Genomic DNA, 15,890 nt, shown 5'->3' with positions numbered 1-15,890 from the left:
TGAGAAGTTATTTAAGCTGCAGGCTTGAGAAGTGAAAGTGACTGGTTATCAATTTTCTGCAAAGAAATATTATGAAACTTTTCCAGCTGAATGATCAGACAGCAGTCTGCGATGAGCATTAATAAACGTCTGTGTTATTGCTGGAAGAGCACACCAAAATGTTCCAACAAGCAAACCCAAAACAATTAGCTAAAAGACAGTAAAACTATTAAAGAACTGAGATAAACTGCTGGACTTTTGCTGGATGAGCATGTGGCATATCCAAAGAACATTCACTGGCTTTCCTCGTATAATTGTTTGAGGTCTTTAAATCATCTGTTAATTGAATACTTACTTTGTCCTTGATGGATGCTGAGTATGGGAAAAATCATATGGCTCTGGTATATATAATAGACCGCCTGGTTCTGATGTTTTGCTACAATAATCTGGCAGACAGTTCGTTCTGCTGTTTGACATGAAGAGACCACAGATGAGAATCACCTGTCTGTGGTAAGCCCCGAGAAGCAGAACCCATCTCCTCTCAAGGCGGTTTGTCACAGCAGCTATTAAGACTAATAGCTGGAGCCTGTGATAAGCACAGTTAGCTGAATTCATGACCCGAGTGGCCTGAGCAGCGCTATCATTTCCACTTGTGTGTTTTTCTGCTGATGCGTTTAATTTTTATCCTGTCCGGTGCTATGACACGAGGGGAAACGAGAGTAAGAGAGCGAAATAGAAATGGAGGGACGGGGCCTTGGGTGAAATATTGATCGATACAATCCGGGGTGAAGGCGTTGCAACAAGGAGGAGGGATTATTTGGGTCGTATTACTCGAACAGTACTCTGTGTGGTGTTGATTGTGTAAGATTCGAATCAGAGCAAACTGACATAAAAAGTACAGATTATATCTAAGATATTTATGAATCATCCAAAGAGTTAAACGGGTGACTTTTTTTAAAGGGTCATTCTGTCAGAAAATACAATGGAGGCAAAACTAGTTTAGGCTGTGATAGTCAGAGCATCAAAATAGATAATTGGGCCTGTTTTCCACTGATTTTTGTTTTATGAAAGTGAAAAAACAGATAGGTGCACATAGCATCTCAGGTCCCACACCCCAGTATCCCACTCTCACAGACTTTTTGCCTCTGTAATAGCATCACAACCTGCAGCCACAAGAGCTTTGGGGATTGACCAGGGATTAAAAATGTAGCTATGGGTTGTAATGAGCAGCTTGCACAGATAGCCTATCGGGTTATTTTCTGCGTGGGTTGTGGTTTTATTGAACTAATCTTTTAGGGTAATATGGCTCACTCTGTGCTCTGTTCTTACCTTTTTGATGCTTTTCTTTAAACATAGCGCCCAGTAAACACCAGCCAAATATTCAACAAGCATCAGATGCCGCACCCCACAACCCCGACCCCCGCCCTGCCGCCACATGGCATGCCTGGTATTAGCCGATTTCCTGGAGATCACTGAAGGATGCTGCTGGAGCACTTGTGCTCCTCTTTCTCGCTCTCATTTGCTCTGTGTAGAGTGGCCCGCTTAATGCATTGTAATGGTTGACCATTATTTACGCTGGGGATAAACAAAGAGAAGCAAGGAATTGATGGAGTAATCCACTCTCGCAGTCATTAGGCATTGAGATGGAGGAGCTGGTGGAAGCAGCCTCCTCCTTATGCCTCTCGAGTCGAGCAGCTAATGGAAATGGGACTCATTAAGACACCTTATACTCCGACGCACCCAAGATCATGAGGAATTGCTAATTGATTGTCGTTAGCGTTCTCGCAATGAGACGCTCTGCCTGTTTTCTCATTTGTTATGAACGGCTTTGTTTTCTTCCTCCCGTCTCCTTCACTTCATTATTGATGTTGCTGTTTTTCCTTCTCTTTCTCTTAGCCCGTTTCGCCTCGAGAGGCCTTTGCAACCGAGTCATCGTAACACTGTTAGACCTGGTTAACTGCAACAATCAGAAGCCCACATGTGCAATTCTGTATCAAATCTGTAATATTTTCAATAATTGGAAGATAGCAGTGCCTTACAAAAAAATCAATATTCAAGGACTTCTAATGGTTGGCTGTGTATGAAACATACATGCTAGTGCAAAAAGTCGGATGTAGAAAATGTGCTTTGGCCAGCACGGTCATGGTTGAATAACATGAAGGCAGGTCTACTTGTGATGCTTTGCTTATTGGTTCTGGAAATTCCTTCCCTTTTCCTCTGAAACCAGCAGATTGTGTTCATCTTACCCTTTAATCATTTTTCCCTCCCAATAGTAATGTGCTCTCTTTTTCCTCCCTGGATTCCTCTGTGTATATGCCCCCCGCCCCCTCACACATTGCTTTTTCCTTATTATGAGACGGAGGAAGCAAAGATGAGGGAACGAGATGAAGAATGAGGGCTAAAAATGCAAATACAGGTTCTTTCTTGTCACACATAAGGGCTTGTCACATCCACCTCTAATTTGCTGCTGGCTAAAGGATCTCCTTCTTTTTCTCTGCCTTGCTTGTCTTTATCACATTATGAAGTCTTTCACCTCTGGTAAACCCTTCACAGGCTGGTGAAACAGTAAGAACAGCCAGGTGACCAAGGAAGAATCTATGGCTGCAGGGCACGCAGTTTGCTTTGCAGATGAAGCAGGACAAGGTAAAGGAGGCAGGAGGGGCATTGTTTTTATGTCGCTGGTCAGACGGTGCAGCATTTCTTTGCTTTAGCGCTCTGCCAGCAGTCTACAACTCCAGCTCTATCTCCCTTGTGGGAGTTGCTACCACCTTCTCACTCTGATACAGAAAGACTGGAAACAAAGGAAGAAAAACACAAGCACCCTCTTGGGCTGCTCTCGCCTTTGAAACAAGATATAGTATAGAGAGAGGAGTAGGAGGAAAAACAGTATTGAAGCCATCAATTCATGCAGGACTCATGAGCATCGTCTCACTCTTTGGAAATAGAAAAACAGTCTGTTAAAGTGACAATCGGCTTTCATAAACGGGTCTTTTCTTGATTCGGGCACCACTTCTGATGCACTGAGTGAAATAACCATTTACACCTTCAGTAAACACACAGTAAAGACCACATTTGATCAAACACGTGCCATTGTCTACTTTGCAACCGTTTAACTTTTCCTTGTGACCCACTTGTTCATAGTTTCTCTGTGAGAGGAGCGCTCATTGCTGAACACTTTGGAAGTGCTTTGTTTTAGTGACTGAGATTGAGACTGTTGCCTTTCCCTGATCTCAGCAGACATTTAATTGACTGAATCAAGGTTCTTAAGCGATAGACATTACAATCCCTTATAATAAACCTCTAAATTAACCTTTAAATTATTCTCATTTGGAAGATCAGCTTTTTTTTGGAGGGGGGGTGACTTCAATTGTTTCACTTGTTCAGGTGATCTAGCAATACAGACAATTGATGCTAGAGGGCAAACACATTGGGAAGTTATGCACAGCAGGAAGTAAATTACCTGAATTTGCATAAATAAGACACATAATTGGTAGTTGCTGTGATCCTGATCTGGTAGCACGCAGTATATATACAACTGCACCTTTTTGCACAAGGGTGTGTGTTGTGGGTACACGTGTGTGTGTGTGTGTGAGAGAGAGAGAGAGAGGTTCCATGTAATTGCAGCAATGGTGGTTAAGTAGGCACCAGCATTTGTGCTAATCAGCAGAGAGTGAAGATCGGGGAGCTCACTGAGCAGGCGTCTCATGCCCTGTAAATGTATCATGGTAAAAACCATTATCTCTAAACCTGTAATCATCTCTACGGCATTCATTCAGTGCATCAACATGCTTCATGTTGATGGCTTTTCACCTCTAAAAAATGGTGTGACTCTTTGTGCCTTCACTCTGTATGGATGTCCTCTGAGGGAAGCATTATGTGTGTTGGGATAGTGTCCAATTAATCCTCCATTAGGCACTTAGCTACAGTGTGTACTGTATCTACAATATAACCTGTAGGATAAATTGACAGATTAAATTCATTCTTGAGAAGAGCTTTATGTTGTTTATACAGTATTTTCTAACTTACACTGAGTACAATGATTCAAAATGTATTAACTCAAAACATTTATAATTTACTAATTTACACAGAGTTCTCTGTGTAACACCTAGAACAGCCTCAGTTATATTAGCGATGAGAGATACACCAGACTGTTCCTAGTTGTTGAAACCTGGAAGCTAATTTCTTAACATATTTGGGTGGACTGCTTTATCCATGCAAGACATTGTTTTGCTAGTTTAGGAAGGTAGCTGTTAGTTAACGATAGATGGGTAATAGCCAACTTAGAGTCAGATTTGCTCTCCAAAACTAAGCATATTTTCAACCGCATTCCCATCCCTGCAAGTATTTTGACACTTAATAATTGTCTCTGTTCTTCAGTGTGTAGTCATGGTTCCAAAATGAAAGCTAAACCAGCATCATGAGCTTTACCTCCACGTACATTTAAGGTACTTACAGAAGATTGTCTGAACATCCTGTTCAAGGACATCAAGGAACACTTTATGGACTAGAATAAAAGGAAATAAGCACAAAAGAAATCTCAATCAGGGGGAAGAAAAACAACTTTTAATGGTCAAACTCTTGATCCTAAGGTTTCAAGCTCACTTCTTTTCTTACAAAAGCAAACTGAGTTCACGCTCAAGAAGTTGCATCCTTGGGTTCATAATACTGTCACTGAGGGCAATAATTTGATGTTAACTATGAAATAAACTGGACTGAATTTAATATAACAAAAACAAAACAGGCTATGCTAATAACAGTCTGTGTATGTGTCTGTCATTGAAAAAAAAAATCACAGATGCATTTAATTCTTTTATTGTAATCAGGAAAAGTGTCAACAATTCTGGAGAGATGACGCTAGGGTGTCAGCCATTTTTGCGGGTGTTTGGTTGGCCAGCTCAACTGGATAAAACTGGATAAACCATTAAATCTTCTGATTACTGTAACGCAGATGTTAGCTAATTCTAGTGAAAAAATCAGTAGCCACCACACATAGATGTTAATAAGCAACTTGGTTTGTTGCTAAGGTTGTAATTTGTGAAGCAGCATCAGTTTTCATGGAGTTTGGTTTCTGTTTTCTCCGTAATAATAATTTGCTCACACCGAGGCTGCTGGCTTGTGTCTGGCTCTGAGCTCTGGCTAGCTTTAGCTTTAGCTTTAATTACTTAGCTTCTGTAAAATGGGCATTTTCCTCTGGGTGAGGGCAATTTAAGTACCAGCTTAGGTTTTGCTGTTATGTTTTCATGGTGCTTCCCCTGCAAACATGGGTAAACTTTGTGTCTTCATGCACACTGAAGAGCTTCCTTGGTAATGCTATATTAGCATGTGGCTGTGAGTATGCATATGACTATTTGCCAGCAACACCGTGAGCATGTTGTTATTCATGAAGTGGACCACAAATAACTGGACATATGTGAGGCAAATAAAGCTGGAAATTGTTTCTGGTCTCTACAACTACGTGTCATTAATTAGTGACCGTGTGTTTTTGTTTGTTTTGGTTTTTTGTTCTAAAATCCATAAAACTGCCTTTTAAATATTATTTGAATTGTAGTATTTGCACTAAAATTTGCTATCAGATCTATTTACAGAAATAGTCATTTAAACCAATCAATTTATAACTGAATTAGTCTTAATTTGTTACCCTACTGTGGTTTATATGAAAGAATTATATTGACTTTTAACCTTAATTCCACAAAAAATAACATAATTATGCTATTACACGACAGCTGGCAGAAACCTCAATTAATTAGTCTCTAATTACAATATTGGTGTATACATAAACAAACTCACTGTGCTGCAAAGTGAGGCGATTGCCTCTGTGTTTCCCGTGCTTCATTTTTTATAGTTTTTATTAGCTTCGATTCTGAAAATCGTTGCAAACAAGTAGTCTGTTACTGTCTGTTTCTCCTTTGACTTGAAGTGCCTTTTTTAGAAAGCTTGTGAAAAGAGGAGATGCATATCTTGATTGATCTTGCATGTCTTGACTATATCAACAACAGGAAGTGGTCTAAAGCAGGAATGGTGATTCATGTGCCAAGGTAACACTAAGTAGAAGTAAGGGAGGTGAATGGGAGTTCAAACGTTTCAAAGCTGGTATTTATTAAGAATATAGTTGATTAAAACTGTTTTTATCTCCTTTTTAAGAATTTTAGTTTCCAGTCACTGTACATATTTGTCAGAAGGGAAGTGATTAAAAAAAGGGAAACAGGTGCTAAATATACTGTGGATTTTAAAGAAGGCTCACCCATGGCATAATTAATTACACTCAGCATATTCATCACTTTTAATGCTAAAGCAACTCTCCGTGTTTATGTTTTTGAGCTGCTTATCATTTTCACTAATTGTTTTATTAAGACCTAAAAATCTCTTTAATCCTTTTCCTCCTCCATTTGTTCGCATGCTTTCATATCCATATGCATTTAAATCCGGCTGTAGTTACCAGTTAAAATGCAAATGCAGCTCACTGGGAATAATGGCCCCGGAGAACTGGCTGGATAGACGGACACCCTATGGCTCTCGAGAGCTTTCCCCACAGCGCTGAGAGCAGAGCCAGGTGAGTGCTTCTCTCCAGGTGTCCCTCTCATGCCATTGTCGAGGCTTAGCGGGTGGCACCGAGAGCCCACCGCCCTTCTGGCTCGCCAGCGGGTTTCATGGCCATTTTGCACTGAATGACTGTTCATTGACGCAGCCAGTAAAACCCGCTGCTGACTTGGGAGGAATAAGTTTGTCCAGCTCCAGTGGCTTCAGCAACAGTGGGGATTTTGACTCCATGAGGACCCAATTAAACCTGGGAGGCCCTCTCTGAAGGAATAATAACAATGATAAATGCACCTCTGTGGCCAGCTTAAAAAGCAGCAGGGAGAAATGTTTTATTGTGCTGGCCTGTCTTGACACAATTTACTCCAGGCTTCTGGCTTTTGCAGCATCAGGACGAAAACCTCACCTTGTGATTTTTTCCCCCTTTCCCTTGGAGAAGCCTAATGTCATCCTGAAACATTGTGATGACTCGGCTTTGTGTACCATCAAACCATCCTCGTGTGCCCTTTGAAGTGACTTTACTTACTCAATGCTGAAAGTACAAATTATTTGTTTTTAAGTTGCAAGTCGGTTCAAGGACACGTTTGGGGGTATTTGTTAGAATAAAAGCAAACATTTTTAAGTTACTGATATTAATTTGACCTCGAAAATATTCATCAACTCTGACGAAAAAATCTCTGAATTCCTCTGGATACGCCATCTCATTTGAGAATATCTTCTGTTTTTCACATTTTGAGTAATCTTATTATGCTCTTTATTCGTGTTTACCCATCTTAGAAAAGACATTTAGTCATCACGTATTTTCCTCTGTCAGGTGGTAATTTTGAGAAAAACTCCTTTAATTAGATAACAGGCTTCTGTATTTGCACTTTGCCAGCAGTTTATCAATTACTGCTTGTGGTTTCATACTGCCAGTCAGTCTTTGTCTGGGTGCTCGAGCCTCCTCCTCACCACGCTGCAGAGCCGTGTTATTGTACTTAAACAAATCAATTCTCTTGCAGTTGAGCTTTTTTTCCCTCCATCCCCTGTCATTATGAACTGTTTGCAGTGCAGAGCACATTGATTTTTCACAGCCCTGGAAAAGCTGTTGATGAATAGCACAGGGGTATCTGGGGAGAATCTGGCTTTAAAAAGGAGGCACCCAGCGTCAAACCCTCCTCCTCCTCCTCCTCTCTCCCGACCCATTGAGCCCCCAGCGCTCCTCCACTTTCTCTTTTCAGAGAGCGGCACTTCCAACAGGGGAGAAATGCCGCCTGAAAAATCTTCCAATCATAAAAAAAGGATTAAAAAAGTGCGAGACACAAGGGACCACCCTCTCTCGCTGAATGCTAAAACACACTTTGTGGTTAGACAGTTTTTAGATTTTGGGTATTAGCCTTGTCCTGTCAACCAAAGCATGAGCTCACTAAAAACCTGCCTGGGAACAGAAATGGCTAGTATGCTACGTGTCACCTGATGAGAAAACGCCATTAAATTTGTTCTTTTCTTCTATAACTCATTCAGCTCCTTGGAATTTTATACTTCAACATTTTAAGAGTGACAAAAACTTATTTTTTCTTTGGACCTGACTGAGCCTCATCTCTCTGAACAAACTGAGAAACTACTACCTTAAGAGATGACTATTTACAAGTACTACCTTGATGTGGCCCTTCATTTAAAGCAGGGAACTTAAGTTGCACTCTGCACCCTCTCATGGCCCTCTCTCAAGATCTGAATGACAGGCTTAAACATCTACAATTTGTCTTCGCATTTGAGGGTTTGTGGGACAACAAACTGCTGAGGTCATCCGTTTGTCTGAGCACTGACATCAGTGTTTGCTGAATCCCAGTAGTCGGACACCTTATCATGATGAATTCACAAAGGGAACTAAAGCTTCTAAACTTAATTGTGCGAACAAACAAAAGACGTGATTCTGAACTGTGTGGACCCTACATGATAAGCAGTATGTTTATATATATTTTGGTTTAAAATTAGCTGCTGGTTACTTTCTTCCCTAACTGATTTATATGTTTTGTACTTCACCAGTCACCCTTAAAGAAAATATGGTCATTTTTTTAAGGGTCTGCATATCACTGGGTATATGCAGGAGTTCTGCCTGCCAGACTGGGTGCCAAGCTATAGTAAAGGACCGTCCTAATAGGCTTATCTGTCAATTGGGAGTGAATTGTGAATGCGCCACGGCAGTGAACTTACCGTGTGGTGGATGTTTATGATGCCATGCTGGTCGTGTGAAGTGTCGGCTGCTCTTTTGATTTGTCCTTTGTGGGCACGGGAGCGTGAAGGAGCTTATCCGTGCTGGGAAGAAGTGTATCACGTTAAGCGAGGCGCAGATGGAAGCCACTCAAAGCCCATAGGAATCTGTGAGAAGTGAAATCACTGAATGAGATTGAGTTTCAGGAGAATAATGCAAATGTAATAATTCAGTGTTCGGAGATTGGTAAATAATACTGCGACGACTGATGTATTTTCTTTCTCTGATTTTTCTCAGGGGCAGAAGAATTGAGACACTGGAGTGTTTCTCCTCCTGGTGTGTGAATGGGTGGGGGGGTCCTTAGTGGTGAAGAGTCAAGGATTGAAAATAACACAGGTGAGTAATTTATTTTTCTGAAACATATATGGCGGAGGTTTACATAGCCAAGCTCAGATTTAAATCTGCGCCACAGCAGGAAGTGTGAGCGCTCTGCAAAGAGCTCGCTGCTGCATGTTATCATTACACAAATGCACTCGTTAAAGTTGTTCCCAGCCTTCTTTTTAGGCTGCATTTGTTTGCCACTTGAAGTTTTAAATTAACCTTGTACATCCTGATGGTGTGCTTACAGTTACCATTTAAATATTTTGGAAAACACTGACTTTTAAACTTTGTTAGGGGCTTTATGGTTATGTAAGAGATCCCTGGAGGAGGCACAAATCAAGCCTCAGGGGCTCACAAGTGTACTCCTAGTGCTGGTCTTAAACAGGGAGGGTTGCGTCAGGGAGGGCATCTGGTGTAAAATCCACTTCACATCCTGGGATATAAGGGAGCAGGTGAAAGCTCCCATTTTGGAAAAATGTGTTGCAAAAATGAAGCTTGCTTACACAGAGTTAGCAAGGTCAGAGAATGTCAATATCTCTTTTTTGATGTGGTGTTCAGGAAACAGGAGTAAACACTGCAACAGATAGAACATAAAATAGAACATCTGGGAGAGGTGTTCCTGACTGACTCGCATTATTATTGTATGATTTCATTTACTTTGTTTCCTATAAACATAGGTGATAAAAATGTACACCTCGTGAAGTTTGAAAGCCGAGCGCACAACTATATGTGTCCACATTATTTTTAAAATCCTAAAATTCAGCGGTCTTTGCTGGGAACTCCCTATTTAGCTCAGATGCTGCTTTGTGTGAAAATATGTATCAAAGCAGGAATCAAACAAATCTCGTTACTGGAAACCGATATCTGCCTCCCTTGTCACTACAGTGATATAAAGACCACGGCTTTGTTTGCACTGGCATGCGCTGTCCTCCGCTGTACTCGAGGGTCTTTAGTAAACATGTGATGGCAGCAGTTTGTGTGTGGCCAACATCAGCTCTCCTCTCACAGAACATGTTGATTTCATCAGGAGCTCCTGGGAGGCTCTGTGTAACAAAGTGCTTATGTTCCATATGCAGTCCGAGCACAGGCGCGCACACACACACGCAGAAGGTCACAACTATCCTCTTCATCGACGAGCCACCAGCTCATCCTTATGCAATATGGAGCTCAGTGTACATCCCGCTGAAGGGGGAGAATTATGTTGTGGAAAGCGAATGTAATTGGTTTGTCCACTGTGTTATACAATGCAGCTATGGATTAGGAATTGGGGCATCCAGGACACACACGCACACACTGAATAGATAAGAGTAGTTAATCTTGATTAGAGCAGTGTGAATGCTGAGAAATACGGTGCTGTGACAAGCATCTGCCTGCCACACAGCTGAGTGGGATAAACCAAAGTGATTATTGTGGAAATGTCAGACGAGGTAGACGGTGATAGCAAGTGAAACGAAGGGGGATGTGACATGAACGGGGACATGACATGAGTGCCTCAAAGTCAGTTCGCTCTCATTTTCAGTGACAGACTTTTCCCCTCTCACAGTGCCTTTGTGGAGCGATGGAGTGGAGGGGGGTTGATGATATGGCTACAGCCATGAGAAATAGCAACAGTCTCAAACAGAGGAGTGTAAATAGTGGCTGATAGCCACATAAATCAGCTGGGAGTAAATCTTGTTGGGTTGCAGCTAGTAGTTTTTACAGCATAACTCCTTATTTACTAAATCAAAGTTGTTTTACAGCCATTTCTTTAGTCTGTAGACCATCACAAAAAAGTAAAAGCTTAAGGGGATATATTCAGATTTCTTGTCTGAAAACAGTATCAAACCAAACCTTATTCAGTGAGGAGGAGCTGGTGCTTCTGTCTGGCAATTTTTGCTGCATAAACCAGTGTAAAAATTCTTGGCTGGGTGCATTCTGTTTTACTAATTGATTAATCGACTAGGTCTTTCTCTACAAAGCAGACTAGGCACCTGCTTTCATTTCACCGGGTTGATATCTAAAGGTTGCCAGGTTGGTCTTTTTCTCTGTACTGCCAGTGTAAGCTCTAATGAGTAATTGCTTTCCTCTGCGAAATCCGAAGGTGCAGACATTCTGTTAACTTCGCTAAAGGAAAAAGGGGGAGGGGGAAAAAAATCTCCTTCCTGTCAGTGGTCTGTCTTTCTCTCTGTTCTTGTTAGATCTGGAACTGATAAGTGAGAGGCCTCTGGTAACTGAACAGGAAGGATAGAGGGCCTGGCCTCAGAGCCCCTGCCTCTGCACACATGTCCACCTCCTCCTGCTCAGGCAAACAAAGGGAGCAGAGCCTGCCACTTAACTTCAGGTTTGAAAACATTCAAGCCTATTAGAAGGATAATCATCACTTATTCGAGTGAACTCTTATCCTGAAGAGATTTTTGTTGACTATAACAACAGAGAGGCATTTTGATAAAACAGGCCGTGGCCAAATTAATGCTTTGCAACCATTTCACATCCAGGCCAAATCACAACTCCCTTGTTCCCCTGGCTGGTGTTAAGTCAAGTGGAAGTACTGTATTAACCAGTCACGTGGCAGAGCGGTCAGGATTTATTGTTCATCCCAAATACCCACAGGTCTGAATGAGTAGCTGTTAAACTGATTAGTGTGATGAGGCTGTTGTAGCCTATATACCCTACATGCTAAAAGCTAGCTAGTATAAAGTAGAATCTACATTTCTACTAGTGTTTGCTATGTTAAAACAAAAACAACAAAAAATACAGAGATTGTCTTTGAATGCAGGGTTATACACAACAGATTTCCCAAAGTCAGCGCGAGTTAAAATGGCCCAGAAATGAAGATCATGTGTAATCTTTTTTTGATGATAATCTTTTAGGGAAAAGCACCAAGCTTAATTAGAAAGAAAACATAGGAGTATAGTGGAAAACGTGAATAAGCGCTTGTTATAGTACAATTTAAACTGTCCGTCACTGTCTGCTTGGTTACAACAATCTAAGTTCGATGTAAACGGTGCACTACCTTGCTTTATGGGGCCATTTTGCTGTCTGTAATTGCATTTTATTCCTCTAGATAACAGAAGCAAACTTACATGATGTGACATGACAAGATATTTCCAGTGCAGTAACCATGGAGAGTGAATATTTGCCGTACTTATCTAAACCATCAGTACCAAGAGTTTAGTGCAAAACTATTTTGCTCTCTGCAGAATTCAAGAGACAGGTCCCCTTAATGAAATTCTGTTTCAACGCAAGCTTCTCTGAATAAAATCCCAGTTCTCTAAAAATCTTACTCTGCTTATTACCAGCAGTGGGATTGGAATGTCCAAAAGCAGTCGGGGGAATGCTGGATCGTATTTGACTGGTTTATAATGACACGACTTGTGTGAAAGCGGCTACAACAAACATTACTTGATCTCGCTGAGAAACCTTGTGGAATTATTTGAACAACATTTGTTGTCGGTGAACAGTTATCCAAGGATTTTGCACTTAAAGCTTTGTGTCAAGATGACTGTTGACTCAAAGGTGCATTGTTCAGATGAGTGCATAGATTATTTTCCTGTACGGTACCGGCTGAGTAACTTGGCATGACAAGATAGCACTCGAGGTTTCATTCTTGCAGTGTGCTTAAGATCTCTCTATCATCTTATCTTTTGGACTTTGAATTTGAATGCTCATTTGAATTTTTTTGTTGTGTTCTTTTTTAGTTAAAATGAAGGTTGGAAATGTTGGACAAATCCCTTTTTCAGGCTGAGACTGCGGTGGGGTGGTATTCCCAGGAGAAATTGTAAGATAGCATGCCAGTGTGACAGCTGACTTATTAGCCCATTAGTCATTGGAGAGAAAAAGAGGTGGATGAGCACAGCATCCGTCAAGAAAGCATCTCTTCTTTCCAGATAGCCTCCCCCAACGGCCGCCCAGGAATCTTGTAAGTGTCTCCCACTGATGTAGGAGCTGGAGTGCCGGGGTCAGATAGTACGGCCAGATCTCTCCATCCCGGCGCTCTCTGTTGCTGCAGATGACCTAGCTGCCTGTCCTAGGAACAGACCAGCGTAACAGAGGCAGAGCTCAGTGTACTGTACTAAAAATAGATGTAGCTTCATATCCCCTTTCTCAGAGACACATGCAAATGTAGATGTGTCAGCTTATACGTGCATGTATCCTCAGAGGTGGTCACAACCACTGGTAGCATGTCAGTGACTGTCTGACCGTGTGTGATTGACAGGTCGACTGTGGCGGTACAAAGTATCTGTGTACTCGGGACAGATGTTCTCCACAGCTTGCTTGAGTCAACGTACATCAGGAGGAAGCTGTTAACCAACACTTGGCTTTGAGACGCACCTCCCCACTGCTCTGTGACCCTGCCGAATCGTCCTCTACATCTCATCTGTCTTTGTATAAGCTATCAACCCGACTCTGCTCAAACAAAGAAAAGCAGATAATATTAAACAAATGAAGTAGTGCTTGCTTCCACTGCTGCAAAATTGAAGCTGATATCCCTTTGACATGCCATCCACGGAGAACTTGTCAATTTCCTGCTCATGATGAATAGCCTGAATAAGCCACGCTTCACGAGCCAACAAATTAATTAATGACATGCTGTAATATGTTTAAGAACACTTGGCATTGACATGTTGCTGGCTTGTGAATGGTCTGCCTCGAAATAGGACCACATTAACCTTTCTATAGCCTCACGCTACTGTATTATTGAATTCCTCTTTGTTAGAAAGCTTTACTAGGGCCTCATCAAATTAGTACATTTTTGTTGTAAAATATGACCAAGACCCAACAAGCTAAAGCTCCACACAGCTTAACTGTTCCATTTATAAAGTGTCTGTGTAAAGCTAATGAAATGATTATACTGGCACCACTGCAGGGCCTTGAATTAGCACATCAGCTGATCTGACTGCCATTCAGATTACCCGTTTTAAAAATCTATTCACAGCAAGATGACAAATATGAGCCCTGAACCTATGTGCTGTAGTTAAAATTCATCAAGTTACATCAAGTGGCCGTAATTCATGCAATATTTGAAACGGTCATCGGAAAACAAAGTAATAGTGTGATAGAGGTTGTAGTGCGATCGTAGTGATGCCCCTCAGTAATTTGATAATAAGGTACGGATATATTTGTCGACTTTACAGAGCAGTTCAGAGTTTCATTGCACTGTATAGGCCCCAGTCACACAGGTCTAGAGACCAGTCTGTGCATCTGGAAATCACTGGTATCTGTGCTAAATCGACCGCTAAAGCCCTAATTGCGTGGGCCTAGAGATTGCTCAGTGCCCCGCTGATAGCAAGGGAAAAGTGTGTATTCTGTTACTAGTTGATTAGTCATTGCTGGAGGTTGCAGGCAGTCACTGGCGTAAATTTGTTGCAGAGAGGTATACGACGCTGCAATAAATACCACTTTGCAGTTGTTTTTGGTTGCTAGCTGGTTGCCGCGGTCACCATTAGTTTGCATGGGAAGATTGCGATCTGTTTGCATAACACTGGAAAACTGCTCGCCAAGCTGTAGTAGATCTGTGAAGAGTGCAATGTAAACTGGTAAAGGCGAGCATTGTACTTCAGAATTAAAGTTGCACCTTAAGCAATGTGTCGGTTGCAGTGGTAAGAAAAATCTTGTACTTTAAAGACAAAATTCTCCATTTCGAGTTCTGGTTTCTTTATAGCTCGGAGACTAAATGGTGATTGCTTGCAGACAAGTCAGTCTTTTAGGTGAACTATGGGCAACTGCAGCAATCTGCTAGCAACCGCTCACAATCACAAGCAGGTTTTGGGTGCATCATAGTCAAATAATTTCACCTGTTTACTGCGAGCTACCCCCAGTAACCACCAACCAGATAGGAAATACACATTTTTCCCAGTCCCTAATGACTATGTGACCGACACCTTAGTTGTCTGATTCACGCTCTCATTTCCACTCATCCTCACAGTTGACCTTTTGCTGTTGCAAGGAGCTGTTCACCTAAAAACAGACTGTCTTCAAATGTCTTCAAATGTCTGGATAGTCAAATAAACCAACAGAAGATGGTGAAGACCAAAAACAGAGCTAACATGGATTTTGATCTTGCACTTATCAGGTGGCCACAAACAGCTCTGAATGAATAATGATGTTGCTCCTTAACACCTGCGTTTGTACATAGAAAAGGAAAAGTTTTTAACCTTTAAACGTGAACATAATCCATAAAAGTGCAAAAAGTGGCCAGAAAAATGAGCTACAGATTTAAAGGAATAGTGTCCTCTTGTCTGGAGAAAGACTCAATCCAGGAGACTCTCATGGATGTGTTATAGAAAGATCTAGAGGCAACTGTCTAAGCTTAGCATAACAACTGAAAAGAATGCAAAACGCCTAGCGTGCCTCTTTAGAAGTTGAAAATACATCTACTAATACCTCTAAAAAGTTAATTGTTATTTATGTGATCCAATGAAATGCTTCAGAGGTGTGGTTAGACACACATTTCTTGTTTACTACTTAGCAACTGGTTCTCTGCTGGCACTAGTCTTATGTTGGATGGGCCATAAATAGTAATGATCTAGAGCTGATATCTTAATATTTATAGATTTACGACAAACACAACTTTGTCACACTAAAGTGTGAAATGCCTTAAAGTAGCTTCATACTTGATACGTTTCATACTTCAAATGTATAATGTACCATCTGGCATGACTGAGTGTTATACAGCGAAGTCCGATCTTTTTGACAACTTGTGAATTTACGTCTGACAGGCTGATTGTCATCAATTTCAGACTTGTTTGGTAATTTTGGGATCAAAGGCTATGATAAGGATGATGATACTGATGCTAATCCCACTAAAGGGGATGATTGAGTCATC

The 15,890-nt window shown here is 41.3% G+C and overlaps 1 protein-coding gene across 2 annotated transcripts in view; it reads left to right on the top strand.

Moving 5' to 3' along the window:
• The window catches only part of LOC120738130 (zinc finger MIZ domain-containing protein 1-like), a 109,659-nt gene that overhangs the window by 19,006 nt on the left and 74,763 nt on the right, over positions 1-15,890 (top strand). For both annotated transcript variants that reach the window (XM_040039204.1, XM_040039206.1), the window contains one exon: positions 9,002-9,100. The gene's annotated coding sequence lies outside the window, so the exon portion shown is untranslated. The remainder of the gene's footprint in view (positions 1-9,001; positions 9,101-15,890) is intronic.

This window comes from Simochromis diagramma, unplaced genomic scaffold (genome assembly GCF_900408965.1).
Source record: "Simochromis diagramma unplaced genomic scaffold, fSimDia1.1 OVJJ01000402.1, whole genome shotgun sequence".
Lineage (NCBI taxonomy): Eukaryota > Metazoa > Chordata > Actinopteri > Cichliformes > Cichlidae > Simochromis > Simochromis diagramma.
Note: the sequence above shows the minus strand (reverse complement) of the source record. Positions and strands in the feature narration are given on the sequence as shown.